Source organism: Gossypium hirsutum, chromosome A08, assembly GCF_007990345.1.
Source record: "Gossypium hirsutum isolate 1008001.06 chromosome A08, Gossypium_hirsutum_v2.1, whole genome shotgun sequence".
Classification (NCBI taxonomy): Eukaryota; Viridiplantae; Streptophyta; class Magnoliopsida; order Malvales; family Malvaceae; genus Gossypium; species Gossypium hirsutum.
The window spans coordinates 61,055,806-61,079,592 of NC_053431.1; positions in this window are offsets into that span (position 1 = coordinate 61,055,806).

Below are 23,787 nucleotides of genomic sequence, written 5' to 3' on the forward strand. Positions count from 1 at the left end.
ATATGTTGCCAAATGGATATGATATTATGAAGTGCTAAAAGGATATGTCAGAAGAGTAAAATTGTGATAAACCTGCTCAGGCCAGCAGCAGTAACATGAATTTAGAAAATCACCATAAATTGTTGGAGTTGAATGGGAGGCTGAATAAATTATGAAATTAAAGCTTAATGAGTCTAGTTTCTTATAAAAGAAACCGTGTAAGAAAATTTATTTCCGATAATGAGATATTTAAAGTTGTGTGAGACAGTGCAGAATGACACTGTAATCCTCTGTTCCGTTTTTAGAAAATCATTATAAATTGTAAAAAAATGGTTATAAGATAAAATTTATATTCTTAGACTCCTTAATGAGTCTAGTTTCAAATGAAATCAAATACAACACATTTTGAATTCTGTAAAATGAGAAATCTGATTCGTAGTGAAGAGTGGTCAGATTAGTCAAACAGTGAAACAGGGGAAACTTTAAGAAAAATCTGGTATTGATTGGCCAAACCTAAAATTCTGGAAATTTTATGGATGGAAGATATACGAGTCTATATTCAGGAAAAATTAACGGAAAGTGATTTGGAGTTTTGTAGCTCCAGTTATAAATGATTTAGTGACTATTGCTCAGGAAAAACAGCTTGTGCTGAATTTGAGATTGTGTTGTAAACCTTGATAAACTTGTTCTAGTTGCTCATAAGCTATTGATTAAACCCATACGTGAATTCTAAATTGTGATATTGGAAAATGATAGATGTAGATTCAGCCAAGACAGTGTATATATGTGATAAGGCCTAATGGCCGATGTGATGAATGTGAAAGTGTATATGTGTGATAAGGCCTAATGGCCGATGTGATGAATGTGAAAGTGTATATGTGTGATAAGGCCTAATAGCCGATGTGATGAATGTGAAAGTGTATATATGTGATAAGGCCTAATGGCCGATGTGATGAATGTGAAAGTGTATATATGTGATAAGGCCTAATAGCCGATGTGATGAATGTGAAAGTGTATATGTGTGATAAGGCCTAATGGCCGATGTGATGAATGTGAAAGTGTATATATGTGATAAGGCCTAATAGCCGATGTGATGAATGTGAAAGTGTATATATGTGATAAGGCCTAATGGCCGATGTGATGAATGTGAAAGTGTATATGTGTGATAAGGCCTAATAGCCGATGTGATGAATGTGAAAGTGTATATGTGTGATAAGGCCTAATGGCCGATGTGATGAATGTGAAAGTGTATATATGTGATAAGGCCTAATGGCCGATGTGATGAATGTGAAAGTGTATATATGTGATAAGGTCTAATGGCCGATGTGATGAATGTGAAAGTGTATATATGTGACAGGGCCGAGTGGCCAACGTGATGGATGTGAAAGTGCATAAATGTGATAAGTCCCGAAGGGCATTTGTGTCAGTACTATATCCGGGTTAAAACCCCGCAGGCTTTATGCGAGAATATTATCACTGATTAATGTCCGTAAGCTTTGTGCTCGTACTGTATCCGAGCTCTAAAGACCCGATGACTACGTGTGGGAATTTTGTCCGGGTAAGACCCGATAACTTCGTGTGGAGATTATGTCCGGGTAAGACTTCGTAATAAGAATTGCTTATAAATATATTCAATGCGAAAGGTTAAACAGGTATGTACTCCAAGTTTATATGTGAGCTTGATTTGCACTAAATCATAAGGTAGTTATGTGATGCATACGAGAGCAATCTATGAGACTATTCCTATGATTATGTGACATCGGATCAGTGTGAGAAGCGATGTGAAATCATACGATATATCTATGTCACATGAGCTCACTTTTATGTGAAAGTTTATCTGCATATTGTATATGATGAGATGTGCATATTTGGTAAAGGGATGGTATGCCCGAAGGAAGAGTGAAATAAAAATACGAACAACTATGTTATAATTTGATTGTTATCTGTTGACACTGCTTAAAACTTACTAAGCATTGTAATGCTTACTCCGTTTACTCTGTTTCCTCTGTTTTATAGATCTCATTACGAAGCTACAGGCTCGGGGATCGTCAGCAACTAGTCACACTATCACTATCCACTGTTTGGTACTGCTATGTTTCGGATTATCTTATCCATGTATAAAATAGACTAGTGGCGGAAGAATATTTTGGTTAATGTATATAGCCATGCGAAAATGGCTTATATATGTTTGAGCATAATGTAATAATCATTTGGTATGGAATGGTTAATCACTATCATAATTTGTGCTATTTATGCTAAAAGGGCTAGTTGAATCATGGAAACTATGAAATAGGTAAAGTCTACCTTAAAGGCAGATGCTGGCAGCAGCAGTGATGTAGATTTGGAAAATCACTAAAAATAGTAGGATTGGAATTAAATAATTAATAAATTATTTAAACGAACCTTGATGAATCTATTTTCATAGGAAAGTAACAAAACAATCATATGGACAGTATGTTAAGAGATATTCAGGTTCTCGTGAGACAGGGCCAGAACGGTTTCTGGATTCCCTGTTCCGACTTTGGAAATTCATTATAAATTAACCAGAGATAATTAGGAGTCATGCCATATATTTATAGATTCCTCTCTGAGTCTAGTTTCTATAGAAACAAGCGGCATCAGTATTGAAGCTCTGTGCAGGGAGATATCCAAGTTGTAATGCGCAAAGGTCAGTGTAGTCGATCCCTGTAACATGGGAGACTTTGACTAATAAACTGTACTAATTGGCCCGACCAAAAATTCTATAAAAAAATATGTAGATGGGAATATGAGTCTAGTTTCAGAGAAAAATTACAAAACTGATTTTCGAGTTGTGAAACTCAAGATATGATTTTTAAGGTGACAGTGTCGCAGTTTGCCAACTGCCTGGAAAATTTTAAAATGGACTGCGATAGTAAGCGAATTTGGTCTGTGAACCCCTCGTGTCCGACTCCGGCAACGGTCTCGGGTACGGGGTGTTACAGATACTTGTTCTTTATCGTAACTTTGTTGAGCTGACGATAATCAATACAAAGTCTCATTGATCTATCTTTCTTCTTTACGAACAATACTAGCGCACCCTAGGGAAAAAAACTAGGTCGTGCAAAACCTCTATCCGTTAACTTTTGTAACTGAGATTTCAACTCTTTCAATTCTATCGAAGCCATTCTATATGGAGCTATAGATATCGGTGATGTTCTCGGCACTAATTCAATGGCAAACTTGACCTCTTTGATTGGTAGCAACCCTAATAGTTCTTTTGGAAACACATCTAAATACTCACAAATTATTGTTACTGATTCAATCTTCAACTCAGACACTTTTGTATCCAATACATAAGCAAGATAAGCTTTGCAACCTTTTCTTACACATCTCTGAGCTAACATAGATGAAATTACAACAGACAATTCACTCGATTCATCTGATTCAATTCGAATGATTTCACTATTCTGACATTTCCATTCAATTGTCTTTCGTCTATAATTCACAACGGCATCATGTAGCGTCAACCAATCCATACTCAGAATTACATCAAACTCATCAAACAGTAAAAGTATCAAATTTTTTGAAAAATAGTAACCCCGAATCATTAAAGGACAACTCTTGCAAACTTTATCTACTAGGACATACTTGCCTAAAAGGTTCGATACTTTAATCACAAACTCAGTAGACTCAACAGGAAAACTCTTACTAGACACCAAATTCATACAAATATATGAATGAGTCATCCAGTATCAATCAAGGAAACTATATTAGTGTCATAAAGAGAAAATGTACCAGTGATAACATCGAGTGATGACGCATCTTTGTAAGCGTGAATCACGTAAGCTCTAACAGGTGCTCTTGCCTCTGATCTCACTATAGAATCTCTCGTAGTACTGTGATTACCACTCATACTTCCAGTGTTTTGGGTTGGTCTCCCTCTAGCAGTTGTATTGTTTGGTCTTGCATTCTGAGATTTATCTTTCTCATTTAACTCAGGACAGTCCCAGATAAAGTGATCTTGCGAGCCATATCTGAAACAACCTATCGTTCATTCTACATTCACCAAGATGTCATCTTCCGCATCGTTGACATTCAGGTCTATTGAACCTAGAATTACCAACGCTCGCTATTACTGTAGCTTGGGCTTTAGAACTCGAGTGTTGCATTCCACGATCTCTATTGGAATATCCCATCGAAACAGTCAAACAGTATATGAATCTCATGATTTCTTTGATAAGTATTGATATGGTTTTCTCATCAATCTCTTTATCAAATCTCTAGCCTCGAAATTAGCCTTTCTCTTTTCTTTGCCAAGTTCTTCGGCTTTATAGGCTCTGTCAACTAGCACCACAAATTCTTTCAACTCTAGAATCCCGACTAACAATCTGATATCCTCATTCAACCTATCTTCGAATCTATTGCACATAATGACCTCAATTGAAACACATTCCCGAGCATATTTACCGAGTCTCATGAACTCTCGCTCATACTCTGTCATAGACATACGGCCTTGTTTCAGCTCCAAAAACTCTTTGCACTTTTGATCGATAAATTGTTGACTGATATATTTCTTCCTGAACTCAGCTTGAAAGAATTCCTAAGTAACTCTTTCTCTCGGTACCGCAAACACCAACGTGTTCCACCATTGATACGCAGTGTCCCTCAGAAGTGATACGGCACAATTTAAACACTCTGCCATTGTGCAAGAACGTTCATCAAATACTCTGATAGTGCTTTCAAGCCAAAACTTGGTTCACCCAGAATTGTCGTTAACATTAGCTCTAAACTCTTCGACTCCGTATTTTCAAATCTTATCAACTAGTGATTTATCCAGTCATAGAAATTCCATACCTTGATGAAATACGGGAACCGGTTGGGGATTAGGTAGGGATGGAGGTTGTTGAGTAGCCAGATTTGTTCGAACAAACTCCGTAAACCACTCATTCATCATCTAGAAGAAGGCTTCTTTAGCCTCTCCTCCCTGGCTACCCGATACGGGCCTTGACTTTGATTGCGCTACTTCGTGAATGGAGGTGGGCACATTACTTTCGACATCATCAGCTACAGATCGATTGGGATCCATTTACTATATAAAAACACATTTTTAACTATCAAGAGATATCACAATATCACAATTTATATATAGTTAGACTCTCACATACGCTATGTTGGTCTGAGAATCGACTAAACCGTAGCTCTGATACCAATAAATGTAACACCCTTCACTCGTATTCAATGATGAAATAGGGTTATAGAGCATTACCAAACTATAAAAAATAATTAAACATTCATTTCATATACTTTTTCAAATATCAAGCGATCATCATTCAAATTCCATTACATTGTCCCTAATACGAGCCTACGAGGCCTAAAACATGCATTCAGGAAGGTTCAGGACTAAACTGACAACTTAGGAAATTTTTACGAAACTTAAAAAAATTTCCAAATTACAGGGGACACATGCCCTTGTGTCTCACATGGCCAAAGACAAGCTCGCGTCACAGGCCGTGTGAACATTCGAAATGGAAGCACATGGTCGTGTTCCAGCTCGTGTCATACCCCGTGTAACTCTTTAACTTGGGTCACACGGCCAACACACACCTCTGTGTCCCAGGCCGTGTGCTAGGCCCTGCCAAACCTGTAGGGTATACTGAATTACACCACATGGCCAGGTCACACACCCATGTGCTGGGCCGTGTTGAGCATATAGACTTGGTTTTAATTTCAACACTAGGGGACACACGGGCGTGCAACCTAACCGTGTGTCATACATGGTTGAGACACACGCCCATGTCTCTACCCAAATGGACAAAAATAAGCTATTTACCAAGACATTTTGCCACCCAATCATGCTTACACCTACATCAACCCAATTTGCTCCAAAACTTAACATACATAATCATTCAAACCAACCAAATCAAGCCTAATTCATGCAATTTTTTTTCCATTATCCACATTACACACAAGTCACAAAATAGGCCATTCCATTTATACCAAATACACATATATAAATCAACTCATTAGGCTATTTCAAACATGATTCATTATGCATCAATTTCACAAACATATAACTTCTCCAAAATCAAATATTTGACATCCACAATATCTATAATCCACAAGCATCGTATATCCATCCATAAACTCACAACACAAGCCATACACACATATATAAATATACAACCAAATTAAGCCAACTCTCATGGCTATATACAAAGCCAAACTTTAAACTTTTACAAATCAATTCAAATGGCTAAGTTAATTCTTAATCCATAACCAAAATGACCATAATCCAATACATGCCATATGCTTAAAACGCTTGAGTTCAAAACTACCAAAGTGATAGTAGGATAGTGTGATGAAGTTTCTGAAGATCCCCGAATTCGAGCTAGCTTTGAAATCACTATAAACACGATAAAATAAACAGAGTAAGCTTTAAAGCTTAGTAAGTTCATATGATTAATAAGTATAATTTTCCAATTCATTCACAATTGAAAGAACATAAGTAAATACAAGTAATACATTCAATTCAACAATTTGCACATTGTCATAATTCTATGTATCATGTATAAATTTATCAACTTTCACTTAGTTTTCATATGAACCTATCAATTATCACTTACTTGCCAAACTTATCATGAGTACCTAAACTGATCCATAACATTGTACCTAAACTGATCCATAACATTTCTTACATCCTTGTACCATCATCTTTTCCCATTGAACCATTCGGAATAATATCGGATACTCGGGAATCTTACATCAAAGTGCCATATACATAGCCAAAGCTATCTCAATCTCACATCACATATATGCTCACTCTCGAACTATCAGTCAAGACGTAGCTACACGGTTCTACTCCCACAAGCTGCCAGTCAAGCTGCCAGTCAAGACGTAGTGACATGGTTCTACTCCCACAAGCTGTCAAGTAACCGTAACATATGCCGGTATACTCAGCCACCGATAAGACGTACAGGACCAGCACCCGAATCACATAATCACAGTAACCCCTAATGACATGTCACTAGTATCCTATCTATTCTTAAGGTTCAATTGAGATTCTCACTGTGTCAATAGCCCACATTTTTCATCAAATATTTTTATATGTTTTACAAACAAGTCCTTTTTGGTGTTTTCATGAAAAAAATTACTTAGAAAAAGATGTTCATCTAATACCAAACTTTCATATTCCTCCATTAATCATCAAAATGCATACATGAAACTCATGTTTAAATTTTTGAACATAAATCCTAGTTCAATTAAAGGGTAGAAATGGCTAAATCATGTTTCAAGGATTTCAAAAAATACAAAGAACATTAAAATCTAACACCAAAATGACTTACATGTAAAGGGTTTATTTTTCTGAAAATGTCAAGTTCCCATGGAGGTTTTCCTCTCTAATTTTCGGTGAAGAAAAGATGGAGAAGAAAGATGGCCATTTGTTTTATTTTATTAATCTTTGCTTTTGTCATCAAATACCAACTTTCACCAAATTTTGACTTTTCATTTGTTACACTCCATGTGCAGCCATTCACACATATAATGGCCTAAATACTCATTAAGGACCTCAACTTTTAAGTTTTATAGTTATTTAATACATTTAGCTAATAGAACACAACTTTAGCACTTTAGGGGATTTAGTCCTTTTTCACCAATTAAGCATTCAAACGGTAAAATTTCTTAATAAAATTTTTACACAATCATATTATCATGCTGTAGAGCTCAAAATAATACTAAAATAAATTTTATGACCTAGGATTTGTGGTCCCAAAACCACTATTCTGACTAGGCCCAAAATCAGGATGTTACACATCAAATATAATAGGGCCACATATATATACACATCAAAATATACCTAACACAAGCCATATAAGTGGATAATCTCAACAAAACACTTATATGCCAACATTGGCCAAATTAACCTATACAGGCCATTATAACCGAAATTAAATAACCGAAAGTACCAAATAAGTCGATGGATAGTGTGATATAGCTTTGACAAGCTTCCAACCAAAATGAGCTTTTGAATTACTAAAAACACAGAGAATAACACAGAGTAAGCATTTAAGCTTTGTATGTTCGTATAACATAGAATTTAACTTACCATTTTGTCACATTTAAGGTAAGCATACAAAGCATATCTAAACTCAATTTGGCCAAAAGCCTAGGCACATATCCTCATCAACCATGTTAGTCATGTAATTCATATAAATATCCAGAAACATGTATGAGCTCAACAATAATCAAATTTCCATGTACATATAATTTACAAATCATGTATCTATATATCATGTACAAATCATTTTCATATATCTCATGTAAATACCTGTGGAAGTTCATATTGAACTCATGTAAACTCGTAATAGAACAATGCCTGTTGAACCATTTACAATATCGTTGGATACGCAGGTAGCACACGCGAGGTGTACTAAACTGTAATCCTTCAATTCATGTACATGTATGCTCATACGAACTGTAAATGGTAAGCTCCTCCGAGCTAAATAACGATAAGCTCATACGAGCTGAGTATTGGTAAGCTCATAAAAGCTGAAATCGGTAACCCTAATGACATGTCATTTGTACCCTATGAATTCTTAAGGTTCAAACGGGGCTCGGTAATCATTGTACATTGTCAGATATGTGATTGGTATTCATATATGATCATTACACAATTCAGGAATATATAACTCAATTTAAAACATTTAACAGTCCGGTTTAGACCCTAGTTGGAATAGTGGTTTTGGGACTACAAATTCGAGTTGGAAAAATATTTAAATATTATTTTTCGCGCTTATATTATGTGAATTAGCATGTGTGAAAGTTTTGTATGAAAATTTGATCAATTGTGTGCTTAATTTGATAAAAAGGACCTAATCGCATAAAATGTAAAAGTGGCTTTCCATTTGTTAATGTGCTAAATTGATATGGCTTATTTAAGTGATGGGTCCTTGCATGTCAAATTTACCATTTATTTTAATGGTGGACAATGGACATGTAGTTGGTAAGTTTTCATGTTTATAATAGGGTTAAAATAGTAAAATGTATATTAATGTAATTAATAATAAAACAAAGCATGAAATTGTTCATTATTTCTCCATGTTGGTCGACTATACTAAAGAAAAAGAAAGAAAAAATCAATCTAGGGTTTCGGCACTTTGAGCTTGAATTAAGGTATGTTTTGAGATCAATTTTTGGTAATTTATATGTTTTTGTAATCGTTGCTTCGTATACTATCAAGCCCATGCCTGTAACACCCGTTACCCGTGTTTGATACCGGAACAGGGTACGAGGCATTACCGGACTTAATCACTAATCATCACATAAAAACTGATTCATAATTAATAACATAATCAAGACTATCTACATTAAATGACTTTATACAATAGAGACCTTCAAATAACATAGGTCAGTATTTTAAGCCAATTCCTAGCAACTTAATAACAATTAAACGAGTCTCCATACATGCCAAAGACTTAAAATACTTTAAAACCTTTATATATCAATCAATAGTTTGATAGTGTGATTTAACCTCTGGCGACCTCCAACTCGAGCTAACATCTACGACACTATAAGAAAAAGGAAAGGAAGGGAGTAAGCATTATAGCTTAGTAAGTAAGTATGTAAATATTAATAAACAATACATTATCATACTTTAAACAAAGTCACAATATGGTCCTGGAATATTACCATCACAAACACACATACTTTCACTATTACAATCATAAACAGGTTCAAAATAAGCTATCTAGCAGAGTACCAGAAACTAAATTATTTATTTCTAGAGCTACAGAACTCCAAATTACAAACCGTTAATTTTCTTGAAACAAGATTCACATATATTCTTATCATAAAATTTTCAAAATTTTTGGTCTAGCTAATTAGTACAGTTTATTCATTGAATTTACCCCTGTTTCTCTGCTCAATTATTGTGACCACTCTTCACTTCAAATAAATTTTCTCCTCATATAGAATTCAAAGAATTTTCTCGTTTATTTCATTTGAAACTAGACTCATTAAGGATTTCAAGAATATAAATTATCTCCCCTAATTATTTTTGTACAAATTTTAATGATTTTTCCAAGTCACAATAGGGGATCACGTAGTCATTCTGAACCAGTTTCTCAAAAACTTAAATATCTCATAATATAGAATTCCTTTGCTTGCTCTGTTTCTGTTATATGAAAATAGACTCATTAAGCTCTAGTTTTATATCTCATTCAGTCTCTGATTCAATTTTTACTATTTTTGGTAAATTTTTAGATTCACATCACTGCAACTATCTAGAACAGTTTTATTGTTAATTTTGATATTTCACACTTCAATTGTATTCATCACTTTCCCATAACAATCTTTCCAATTTCCAATCACATATCGACCATATTTCTCATAATTACACATGTATATACTTACACTTATCATCACAAAGTCATACACAATTTCATTTAATCAATTTCCCAGTTGAACGCTTCGGAATAATAACAGATACACAATGGTATCGCACACAGCCCACCTTTAAAATCGGAGCTCTCTTGCACGCATAGTAGCCTTCACTTAGCACCATTCATGTGACCTAGCTCTATTGTAAACATAATTTTGGCTCTCTTGTACACATGGTGAACACTTTGTACCACCCATGTGACCTAGCCAGTTTATCTCGTAGCTCTCTTGTCTACATGGTGTCCTTCACCTGGAACCACGCATGCGACCTAGCTACATATATCCCGTAGCTCTCTTGTCTACATGGTGTACACATAGTATCACCCATGCGACCTAGCTACATCATAATGTCTCGTAGCTCTCTTGTACACATGATGTGCACTCAGCACCATACATGTGACCTAGCTACATACCATCTGTATCATCCAATCTTTCTGAAGGTTCGACCGGGATTTCTCTCTCTTTATAATACTTGATTCCATACTTTCAATAGTCAATTGTGATTCAAAAGTCAGGTACAATACATAAAATATGCTGAAATACAAAAACATAACACAGATAATGTATTATTTACATACAAACTTACATACTTTCTCATTTCCATGTCGAATTAATATTGAACATTTAAATCATCATAATTATACTTACTTTCAACACCTCGGAAATCATAGTAAATATATCAATTTTACATTGAAACATGCATAAATTAATGCTTATTATACATATGAACTTACCTCGATACGAAAACGGCCATTTTACCAACTTTCTCGATTTTCGATTTTTCTCCCATTCTAGATCAAATCTCATTTTCTGGGATCTAAAACATCATATTTTACTTATTTAATTAATGTAATATTCAAAATAGTCCTTAACTCAAACTTTGAAAAAATTACAATTTTGTCCCTAAACTTTTGCATATTTACACTTTTGCCCCTAGGCTCGGGAATTAAACTTCATCCCTTATTCTTATATTTTATGACATGCTGATCATTTTTACCTTCTATGGCAACATCAAATTCTCACTCTAACACATAGTTATGAATAATAACAACTTTTACCGATTAAGCCGTTTTACTCATTTTTTGCTTAAAACCGCTTAGCAAAAGTTGTTTAACATAATTTCAGCCTTCATATTCTACCATAAAACATCAAAATAAACACATTTCACCTATGGGTATTTTTCCAAATATGAACCCGAACTTAAATTATTGCTAGAATAAGCTTAATCAAGTTACCAAGATTCCAAGATCCTAAAGAACTTGAAAAACGGGGCTAGAACGGACTTAGTATTGAGCTTGGAAAGCTTGAAAACCCTATCCATGGCTTCCCCCATGCTAATTTCAGCCTTCATGAAAAAGCCGAGTCAATTTTGGCTTTATTTTCCCTTTTTATTTCTTTTAATTACCAAATGACTAAAATGCCCTTAAGGCCTTTCTTTAAAATTTTGTCATATTCATGCCCATTTTTGTCCAAACGAAATATAATAGTCTAATTACCGTTTAAGGACCTCCTCTTTAAACTCCCATTTCAATCAAGTACTTATGAATTAGAACACATATTTTGTAACTTTTGCAATTTAGTCCTAAAAGTCCAATTAAGCACTTTATCAGTAAAATTACTTAACGATATTTTTACACAATATTTTAATCAATAAATAAACCTTAAAACTTAATTCGAATAAATTTTTCAACTTTGAATTCGTAGTTCTAAAACCATCGTTTCGTTTAGGCCCTAAATCGGGCTGTTACAGCAACTTCTGCAAATAAGCCCTAATAGGCAAATTAAACATGCAATCTATAAAATTTCTTATCAATACTCTAACACATGCATCTAATCACTCGGTAAATCATAAAAATTAATCGAAATAAAATTTTCTATCTTAGATTTATGGTTTCGCAATCACTATTCCATTTAGGCCCTATTTCGAGATGTTACATTTCTCCCCCCTTTAGGGATTTTCGTCCCCGAAAATCTTACCGGTAAAAAGATTCAATATCTTTTCTCAAAATTTCTTAAACATCTCCAAAAAAATTTTCTTCAAAGCAGTACTTTCAAAATCACCCTACTATCAAATTGAAATCCAATATAACTAAGTTTCAACTCGGTATGACCTCTATATTAATCGAAAACTATTTCCAATTCTCACATTTGCTTTCACTTTTTTTTAACCAAAAACTCAGCATTCAGCTATTAATACAGCTCAATCATTATTCTTCTGTCTAATTTTATCATTACTAAATCCACATTATCTCATTCACAATCAAAATTTATTTTTTTTAAAAAAACCATCAGTCATATACTTTAAGCATCACACCTGGATGAGTTAATTAACTAAGTCTAATCTTTCTTTAACTATAACATTTCAGAATTCAAAAAATCTTCATATTAACCTGACATCTTTTCTGCAACTGAGTTCATTTATTAAACCATTCTCAAATGCTATCACATTGTCAATTAATCTTATTGGAAGGGGGTGAGGCTGTAACACTTCTAACTTGCCTCTTATATATTCATGCATATAACTTAACACTCATCAATATATATATAATTTGCTTCAAATAACTCAACATGCATATTCATTTTACACAACCATCCAATCATCTTATACAAACAAATACACTTATACATGCGTTCATAATTCTCAAATAGAATTACTCATAACATTCATTTAATTTCACAAGTTACACACATAGCATCACACAATTTCCAATCAACATGTACACTTATCATAATATAAACTTTCCCTTCATCTCATCTTTCATATTTCAAGAGAAATTCTTATTCACGACTCATTCATTATCACATAAACATCATGAACTAGTACTTTTACCTTTTACGAGTCTCATTTCATCTTAATATTATCACAGTTATATAATTCACTTTTGACAGACTTACACACATATTCATATTTTAAAACAAATGCACTCAAACATACATTCCACAAATTTGAGTAAATCTATTTATCACATTCACTTAGTCAAATAAGTTAGACACATAATATCATGTCAATGTCAAACGAACATGGATGACTTTATAACGAGGTAAACTTTCGTTTTTTTTCACTTTTCTATATTTCTCCACTTATGTCTATTTCATTTTACACTTGATCTCACACATATCATCACAAGTCACCAAGATCAATTTAAGTACACCAATATATCCACCAAATTATACGAACTTACTTAACACCTTTTTACAATGTCGATGGTCGCTCGGTTGGAAAACACTTCTGTCTCAACAGAACTATTTCATCCGGATTGGGAGGCATCACACTATCACAGGTAGTAATATGGCATGTATAGCTTAACTCTTACACATACTAGGTAAGTCCAAGAACAGACTAAACCATAGCTCTGATACCATTAAATGAAACACCCCTTACCCGTGTTTGACGCCGGAACAGGGTACGAGGCATTACCAGACTTAATCACTAATCATCGTATAAAAACTGATTCATAATTAATAACATAATCAAGACTATCTACATTAAATGACTTTATACAATAGAGACCTTCAAATAACATAGGTCAGAATTTTAAGCCAATTCCTAGCAACTTAATAACAACTAAACGAGTCTCTATGCATGCCAAAGACTTAAAATACTTTAAAACCTTTATATATCAATCAATAGTTTGATAGTGTGCTTTAACCTCCGGCGACCTCTAACTCGAGCTAACATCTGCAACACTATAGGAAAAAGGAAAGGAAGGGAGTAAGCATTATAGCTTAGTAAGTATGTATGTAAATATCAATAAACAATAAATTATCATACTTTAAACAAAGTCACAATATGTTCCCGGAATATTACCATCACAAACACACATACTTTCACTATTACAATCATAAACAGGTTCAAAATAAGCTGTCTAGCAGAGTACCAGAAACTAAATTATTTATTTCTGGAGCTACATAACTCCAAATTACAAACCGTTAATTTTTATTGAAACTAGATTCACATCTATTCTTACCATAAAATTTTTAAAATTTTTGGTCTAGCCAATTAGTATAGTTTATTCATTGAATTTACCCTTGTTTCACTGCTCAACTGTTCTGACCACTCTTCACTTCAAATCAGTCTTATCCTTATATAGAATTCAAAGGATGTTCTCGTTTATTTCATTTGAAACTAGACTCATTAAGGATTTCAATAATATAAATTATATCCCCTAATTATTTTCGTACAATTTTTAATGATTTTTCTAAGTCGGAATAGGGGATCACATAGTCATTCTGAACCAGTCTCTCAAAAACTTAAATATCTCAAAATATAGAATTCCTTTGCTTGCTCTGTTTCTGTTTTATGAAAATAGAATCATTAAGCTCTAATTTTATATCTCATTCAGTCTCTGATTCAATTTTTACTATTTTTGGCAAACTTTTAGATTCACATCACTGCAACTATCTAGAACAGTTTTATTGTTAATTTTGATCTTTCACACTTCAATTGTATTCATCACTTTCCCATAACAATCTTTCCAATTTCCAATCACATATCGAGCATATTGCTCATAAGTTACACACGTATATACTTACACTTATCATCACAAAGTCATACACAATTTCATTTAATCAATTTCCCAATTGAACGCTTCGGAATAATAACATATACGCAATGGTTTCGCACACAGCCCACCTTTAAAATCGAAGCTCTCTTGTACACATAGTGGCCTTCACTTAGCACCACTCATGTGACCAAGCTCGATTGTACACATAATTTTGGCTCTCTTGTACACATGGTGAACACTTAGTAGCACCCATGTGACCTAGCCAGTTTATCTCGTAGCTCTCTTGTCTACATGGTGTCCTTCACTTGGAACCACGCATGCGACCTAGCTACATATATCCTGTAGCTCTCTTGTCTACATGGTGTACACATAGTATCACCCATGTGACCTAGCTACGTCATAATGTCTCATAGCTCTCTTGTACACATGATGTGCACTCAGAACCATACATGTGACCTAGCTACATACCATCTGTATCATCCAATCTTTCTGAAGGTTCGACCGGGATTTCTCTCTCTTTCTAATACTTGATTCCATACTTTCAATAGTCAATTATGATTCAAAAATCAGCTACAATACATAAAATATTCTGAAATGCAAAAACATAATAAAGATAATGTATTATTTACGTACAAAATTACATACTTTCTCATTTCCATGTCGAATTAATATTGAACATTTAAATCATCATAATTATACTTACTTTCAACACCTCGGCAATCATAGTAAATATATCGATTTTACATTGAAACATGCATAAATTAATGCTTATTATACATATGAACTTACCTCGATACTAAAACGGCCATTTTACCAACTTTCTCGATTTTTGATTTTTCTCCCATTCTAGATTAAAATCACATTTTTTGGGATCTAAAACATCATATTTTACTTATTTAATTAATGTAGTATTCAAAACATAACTCAAACTTTGGTAAAATTACAATTTTGCCCTTAAATTTTTGCATATTTACACTTTTTCCCCTAGGCTCGGGAATTAAACTTCATCCCTTATTCTTATGTTTTATGACATGCTGATCATTTTCCCCTCCTATGGTAACATCAAATTCTAACTCTAACACATAGTTATGAACAATAACAACTTTTACCGATTAAGCCGTTTTACTCATTTTTGCTTAAAACCGTTTAGCAAAAGTTGTTTAACATAATTTCAGCCTTCATATTCTATCATAAAACATCAAAATAAACACATTTCACCTATGGGTATTTTTCCAAATATGAACCCTAGCTTAAATTATTGCTAGAATAAGCTTAATCAAGTTACCGAGATTCCAAAATCGTAAAGAACTTCAAAAACGGGGCTAGAACGGACTTACTATTGAGCTTGGAAAGCTTGAAAACCCTAGCCATGGCTTCCCCCATGCTAATTTCGGCCTCCATGAAAAAGATGAGTCAATTTTGGCTTTATTTTCCTTTTTTATTTCTTTTAATTACCAAATAACTAAAATGACGTTAAGGCCTTTCTTTAAAATTTTGTCCTATTCATGCCTATTTTTGTCCAAACGAAATATAATGGTCTAATTACCATTTAAGGGCCTCCTCTTTAAACCCCCATTTCAATCAAGTACTTATGAATTAGAACACATATTTTGTAACTTTTGCAATTTAGTCCTAAAAGTCCAATTAAGCATTTTATCAGTCGAATTACTTAACGATATTTTTACGCAATATTTTAATCAATAAATAAACCTTAAAATTTAGTTAGAATAAATTTTTTGACTTCAAATTCGTGGTTCTAAAACCATCGTTCTGTTTAGGCCCTAAATCGGGCTGTTACAGCAACTTCTGCAAATAAGCCCTAATAGGCAAATTAAACATGCAATCTATAAAATTTCTTATTAATACTCTAACACATGCATCTAATCACTCGGTAAATCATAAAAATTAATCAAAATAAACTATCTCAGATTTATGGTTTCGCAACCACTATTCCATTTAGGCCCTATTTCGAGATGTTACAATGCCTCAATTTCTAATTTTGATGATGATTTTGAAATGTGCCATGGATAAATTCATGAGCTTTATGTTGTTATATGATGAAATATGAAAGTTTGATGTTAGGTTTATATGTTTTGTCTTTGGATTTTTGATGATTTTGAGTAAAATGGGCTAAATTGTGAAATCTGTAAATTGAGGGACTAAAATGTGAAATAAATGAAATGTGTGGACTTGTATAAGTACTATAAATATTTGACCAAGCATGAGTATATGCAAATTATGTGTATTTTGTGCTTTTGTGAATTAGGGACTAAAGTGTCAAAATGTGAAAATGTAAGGGCTAGTTTGCAAATTGCCTTAAATATGTGTTTATGGATTGTTTTGAATGAATTTATGATTGAATGAGTTAAATTTGAATTTATTTAGATCAATAATTAAAGAAAGCAGAGTTAGATCGAGGAAAGTCTAAAGTTGTCGAGGAACCGATTTCATTCATCCGAATTCGTACGAGGTAGCAAATATACAATAAACGTGTTTGCATTGATTTATTATTGTTCATATGATATCGAATTGTGATAAATGAATATTCAAGCTTAATATGTGCTATTCGAGAAAGTATCAACAAAGTTCCGACGTCTGAAAAGCCCCGTACAAACCCTACAAATAGTTAGGATACATATGTCATGACATAGGATTTTGTGTAAGACCATGTCTGGGACGTTGGCATGGACTTCTGTTTTACATGTAAGACCATGTCTGGGACATCGACATCATATCTGATTTCCTATAAGACCCTGTCTAGGACAGTGGCATCGATGTTTGATTACATGTAAGATCATGTCTGGGACGTTGGCATTGTATATGTTCTCTGAGCTATCCGCGTATCCTTACGTGTAACACCCCTAACCCATATCCGTTGCCGAATTAAGGTTACGAGGTATTACCGAACAAATCACAACTCAAGTTAGTCATTCATTACTATTCATATGTAAGATAATATAAACTCGGTTATACAAACCATATGCACATCACATCTCATTTATTTCATTCGAATAATCAAATTATAACATAGCTTAGTGCATTACTAATTTCATGTGCATACATTAATATATACACTAAGTTATAACATACAATTATAGCATTACCAGATTCGATTATAAAAGTCATTAAGCCAAACCAAAACAATAATTCAATACCAACCATGAATCACAATTATTATCTACTTAAAACATTAACCAATTTGATTCAATTACTAAACCAAACATTAAATCAAACAAATATACTTCAAAACAATATGGCCGTTAAATTCATGATATGGGTTAAAAGGCATTAACAAACAAAAACACACTTTTGTACATCTTCACATTTGTATAAGTCATAATTATGAGTATAAAGCATAATTTCAATTAAAAAAATAACATGATTTTATTTATCATATTATAACGTACATCAAATAACCATGTTTATTCACTTAAACCGACTTTATACATTCAACATCAAATTTATATACTTACACCATTAGCATACACAAATAACAACTTTTGCACATACTTTTAATAAAGTAAATCAAAAACTTATTATATAATTTAACAAGCAATTACACATGCAACCTAATACATTATAACATGACCGAACATGTTATTAAAGTTTAATTACATAATATATATACTTGCCCTAGGTTTTAGAACCTCACTTAACCATTGTATTTATGCTAAATAATGGACCCAAAACAATCTTGAAACATTTTTCTAACTTAATACTATGCATAGCCGAATCACATTATTTAAACCACATACACATCCAAACATTTCATCAAATGTAAATTGTTTAAACAAACATGCGCCGAAACACAAACTGTAGTATATTCAAACATAAATCTTGCATACCATGTTAAAAACATATTAAAACATATTTATAACAAGTTCGGATATAGCTTAACAACCTTAGATTCCAAATCACTTATAACACATTGACTATCTATAGCAACCTAATGCACATATATTTTTATCTATGCATATCATAGCCAAACCAACCACACATTCAACCAAAACCCTTAATCATTTCCAAAACATATAACACCCATCTCACACACCATTCATTCATAGCACATAACATTATAACCAAAACGATTTCAAACCATAATCAAACATAACCGAATTATCAAAACCAAGCTCATTAAACATTATAACTAAGCACACATAAAACCAAGACTAAGCATAATTAGCAAGCCATTTTCGCATGGCTTTAAATACATAGCCAAAACCAACATTTAAAAAGTATGTTCCAGCCTATACATGCCATAGTTCAAGTTCAACTATAAAAATACCGAAACAGTAGATGGTATGATGAACTTTGCTGATGATCCCCGAGCTTGTAACTTGATCCAAAATCTATAAAACAGAAACACACATATACACAGAGCTTTTATAGCTTAGTAAGTTATAAGCAAGTAACCAACCCAAATATATAATCAATTCATTTTTTAAACTAACCAAATTATAATAACATTCTCATTCCTTTGTTTCAAACTACAAATTTCATATATATAATACATTTTATACTCAATTTTCCACATTGACCAAACGTTCAAGTAATCAATTTACCAAATGTTATTCAATTTTCATAGTCAAAATGTCATTAAATGACCAAATATACATATGCTCAAATATATAAACTCAAGAATCATAATATAACATCTTGTACATATTTTACTTATTTGGCTTAATATACATACTATAATCACATATGTCTTTCAATTGCATCAAAAGCAATTTGTAACAAATAATTAAGTTACTCATTTACCTTAATTCAAGTAAGTAACAAGTTAGTTCATACCTGGCCATTTAGCTCATTTTACACATTCAATCACACCAATCGTTTCCTAATAAACCATTCGGAATTAGATAGGACACTCGGATAATCACACATATATCGTACAATGCCAACGTCTCAGACGTGGTCATACAAGTAATCACAGATCGATGCCACTGTCCCAGACAGGGTCTTACTCGCACACATATATCGGCGTCACATATCAATGCCATGGTCTTACTCATACACATAAATCGGAATCCTATGTCATGACATATGTATCCTAACTATTCCTAAGGTTCATACGGGGCTTTTAGACGTCGTAACTCGGTCAAAACAAATTCAGAAACATAAATTTTCATCAATGGCATATCTCAAAATATTCATCAAAATTAGAAATTCTAGCATGGGTCGGATAGTATTTGAAGCAACGATCTCAAAAACGTAAAAATTATCAAAAACCGAAACCAAACTAACCTTGAATTTGAATCAACAATGGCTGAATACCTAACTTGTCTTTCTTCTCTTTTATTTTCAGCTAGAACAAATATAAACACTAACATATGGCTTTAATTTATGATATGTTTATAATATATTAACTTATTAACTAATTTACCTAATTAACCTTTGTTTTAAAATATAAAATCATGGTATAATAAGGCCATTACCGTCCATTGCATGTTATCATGGGCTAATTACCACATAAATACCTCCATTTACAAAGACAAACACATTTCGGCCCTTACACATTAAACCATTAAATTCTCACTTTACATGATTAAGTCATTTTATTTAATTGAGCACATAAACGACAAAATTAAATCATGAAAATTTCACGAATATAAATTCACACAAAATAAACACAGAAAATAATTTTAAATATTTTTTAACTTAGATTCGTGGTCTCGAAACCATTGTTCCAATTAGGGTCTAAATCGGGCTATTACATTACATTTTCGAATGGTTCAACGGGCATTCTGAGAAATTAAATGAATAAGAGAATATATATTCGATTCATGTACATTCGAATTGTGTACTATATTCAAAAACGAAGAGTAAGTATATGTGCAAATGAAGATCTATGATCCAAGTATATGAATATGAGGTTTGTGTTGGTAATTGGCTCCAAAGTATAAGTAATTTGATGATGTTTATATGTTTTAAATGATAAGTTTATTTGTGTATGGCTTACTAAGCTTTTGAAAGCTTACTTATGTGTGTGTTTGCATTGTTTTATAGATATCGAAGCTACTGTGAGTTCGGGGATCGTCAAGGATCGTCACCATACTATTGAACCTTAGTTTGGTACTTTTGAAAGTGTATATATTGAAGTATGGCATGTATAGGCTAGAAGTGTTTAAATTATGTTTTGTGATGTATATATATTTAGCCATGTGATATGGCTTGGTATGGATGTGTTTATGATATGGTTTTGGTATATGAATTATGAGGCAATATGATATATTTGGTGTGTTTATTTATGAATATAAGAAATGGTAGGATTGTTAAGCTTTTGGCATGTGTTAGCTATTGTAATCGATAAGTTTTGATCATGAAATAGAAACATATCTTTGATATGATTTTATTTTAGATTTGTCATGATTTGGTTGGTGAATTGAGATGGAAATTTGGTTGGCATTGATAAATCAGGAATGGCTTATGTCTTGGTTGTGAATTGGTCATAAAATGTGTGCAAATATGCTTGGTTTGGTGCTTGTAGGTTTTACCCAATTGGGTTTGCAATTTGGCTATTCAAATGGCCTATTTTTGTCCACACGGGTAGAGACACGGGCGTGTGTCTCAGTCGTGTGCCACACATGGCTACGTTGCACGGCTCTGTGTCCCCTGGGGTACCCTACAATTGTAAGTCAGGCTCAACACGGCCAAGGCACACGGGCGTGTGGCTAGACGTGTGGCCCAAGTTAGATTCGACCATGGCCAAAGCACTCGGACGTGTCTTGTGGCTGTGTGAACAAGTCAGTATGTATGCCCTGTTTTGACATGGCCTAGACATACGGGCGTGTCTAATTCCGTGTGAGGAACACAGCCTGTTTACACGGGTGTATGACCTGTACTTGTTTGTAAAATGTTTAAATTTTGGAGAAATTTTATATGTGTTCGGTTTAGTCCCGACCCCTTTTCAATACATGTTTAAGGTCTCGATGACCTATATAAGGGACTCTATATTAATGATTGATCTTTAATGCTTTGATGCTTATGAAATGAATGTTAATGTTTCGATTTTGTCCGATAATGCTTTTAACCCTAGTTCGGCAACGGATGAAGGTTAGGGGTGTTACAAAACATATAGATGTGCAATTTAATTACACCAACTTACCTCGACGAGTGTTCGTAGATGCGGAAGCGATTAATCTAAGGTTTTCAGTTTGCCTCGATCTAACTCCGTATGAGGTCTAACCAGATCTATACGAATGAATTTTACTCAATTCAATATTATTCATATTTAATTTAGTCTAACACACATATTTGGAAAAATTACCATTTTACCCCTATACTTTTAATTCTTTGCAATTTAGTCCCTATCTCATAAAAATGGAAATTTGCACAATTTCATTATGACACATCATAGCTGAATTCTATACATGCTTATAAAAACCCATTTTTTTCACAAATTCACAATTTTACCACATAATTTATCACAATTTTCAATTTAATCCCTAATTTATAATTTCATCAGAAATTCCTTTATAGAAGTTGTTTATCTAATAATAATCTTTCATTTTCTACCATTAAACTTCAAAACTCTAACATGTTCATCAATGGAAAAACTCAAATACTTTAACTTTTTTACAAATTAGTCCCTGGGCTAGCTAGATTAAGCTACAACAATCTCGGAAACATAGAAATTATTAAAAACGGATTAAAATCTCATACCTAAATGAAGAAATGGAGATAGCAGAATGAAGCATTCAAAAAATGGATTCCTACCTTGAATTTTTGGCTCCAAAATAGATAATGGAAGACGATGAAAATTTTTATTTTATTTTAATTAACATTTATTTGCTAATTTCCAAAATTAACCTTTAAAACATTTAATAATTAAACAAAATACCAAGCCATTATCATACACTAACTCATTAATGGGCTAATTACCATATAAGGACCTCCACTTTAAAGTTCCATAGCTATTAGACACCTTTAGCTATTAGAACACAACTTTTGCAGTTTACGCAATTTAGACCTTTTTATCAAATTAAGCATGTAAACAGTAAAATTTCTGAATGAAATTTTTATACGATAATAATATCATGATGTAGACCATAAAATAATAATAAAATAAAATTTTCAACTTTGGATTTTTGGTCCCAAAACCACTGTTTCATTTCACTGAAAACGGGCTGTTACAGTTTATGTTTTGATTGACCCAAGGTCAATACACTCATATATATGCACAACATTAGTGTTAGATAAGAAAATACCTATTGAGTCTATTGAATTTGTGGTCAAAGTAACTAATCCATTAGGCCAATATGTGTTAGTCGATAAAGTTTGTAAGAATTGTCCCCTGAAAGTTTAGGATTACAACTTTTCGACTGATTTGATGTTATTATAGTTTTATGAGTTTGATGTGATTCTTGACATGGATAGGTTGACTTTACATGTTTCTGTTGTGAACTGTAGAAGAAACTAAATTTTGTTGAAATATCAGGATAATGAAATACTGAGGGTTGAATTAGATAAATGTAACAATGTAGTAAATATTATTTCAATGTTGTCAACTCAAAATTGTGTTCGAAAAGACTGTGAGGCGTATCTAGTATATATACACTAGATACTAGGGCTTCAAAATCAGAGTTGGAATTAGTTCTAACTATTTGTAAGTCATTGGATGTGTTTCTAAAAGAGTTTTCAGGGTTACCACTGGTCAAAGATGTTGAATTTTCTATTGAATTAGTATCGCGAACTTCAACGATATCAATTACTCCGTTTAGAATGGAACCTATTGAATTGAAAGAATTGAAAGCACAATTATAGGAGTTGACAAGCAAAGGGCTTATTCAGCCTAATTTTTCTTCGTGGGTGCACCTGTACTTTTTGTCAAGAAAAAGGATGGGTCAATGCGATTTTGTATCGATATCAATAGCTTAATAAGGTCACAATCAAAAGCAAATAT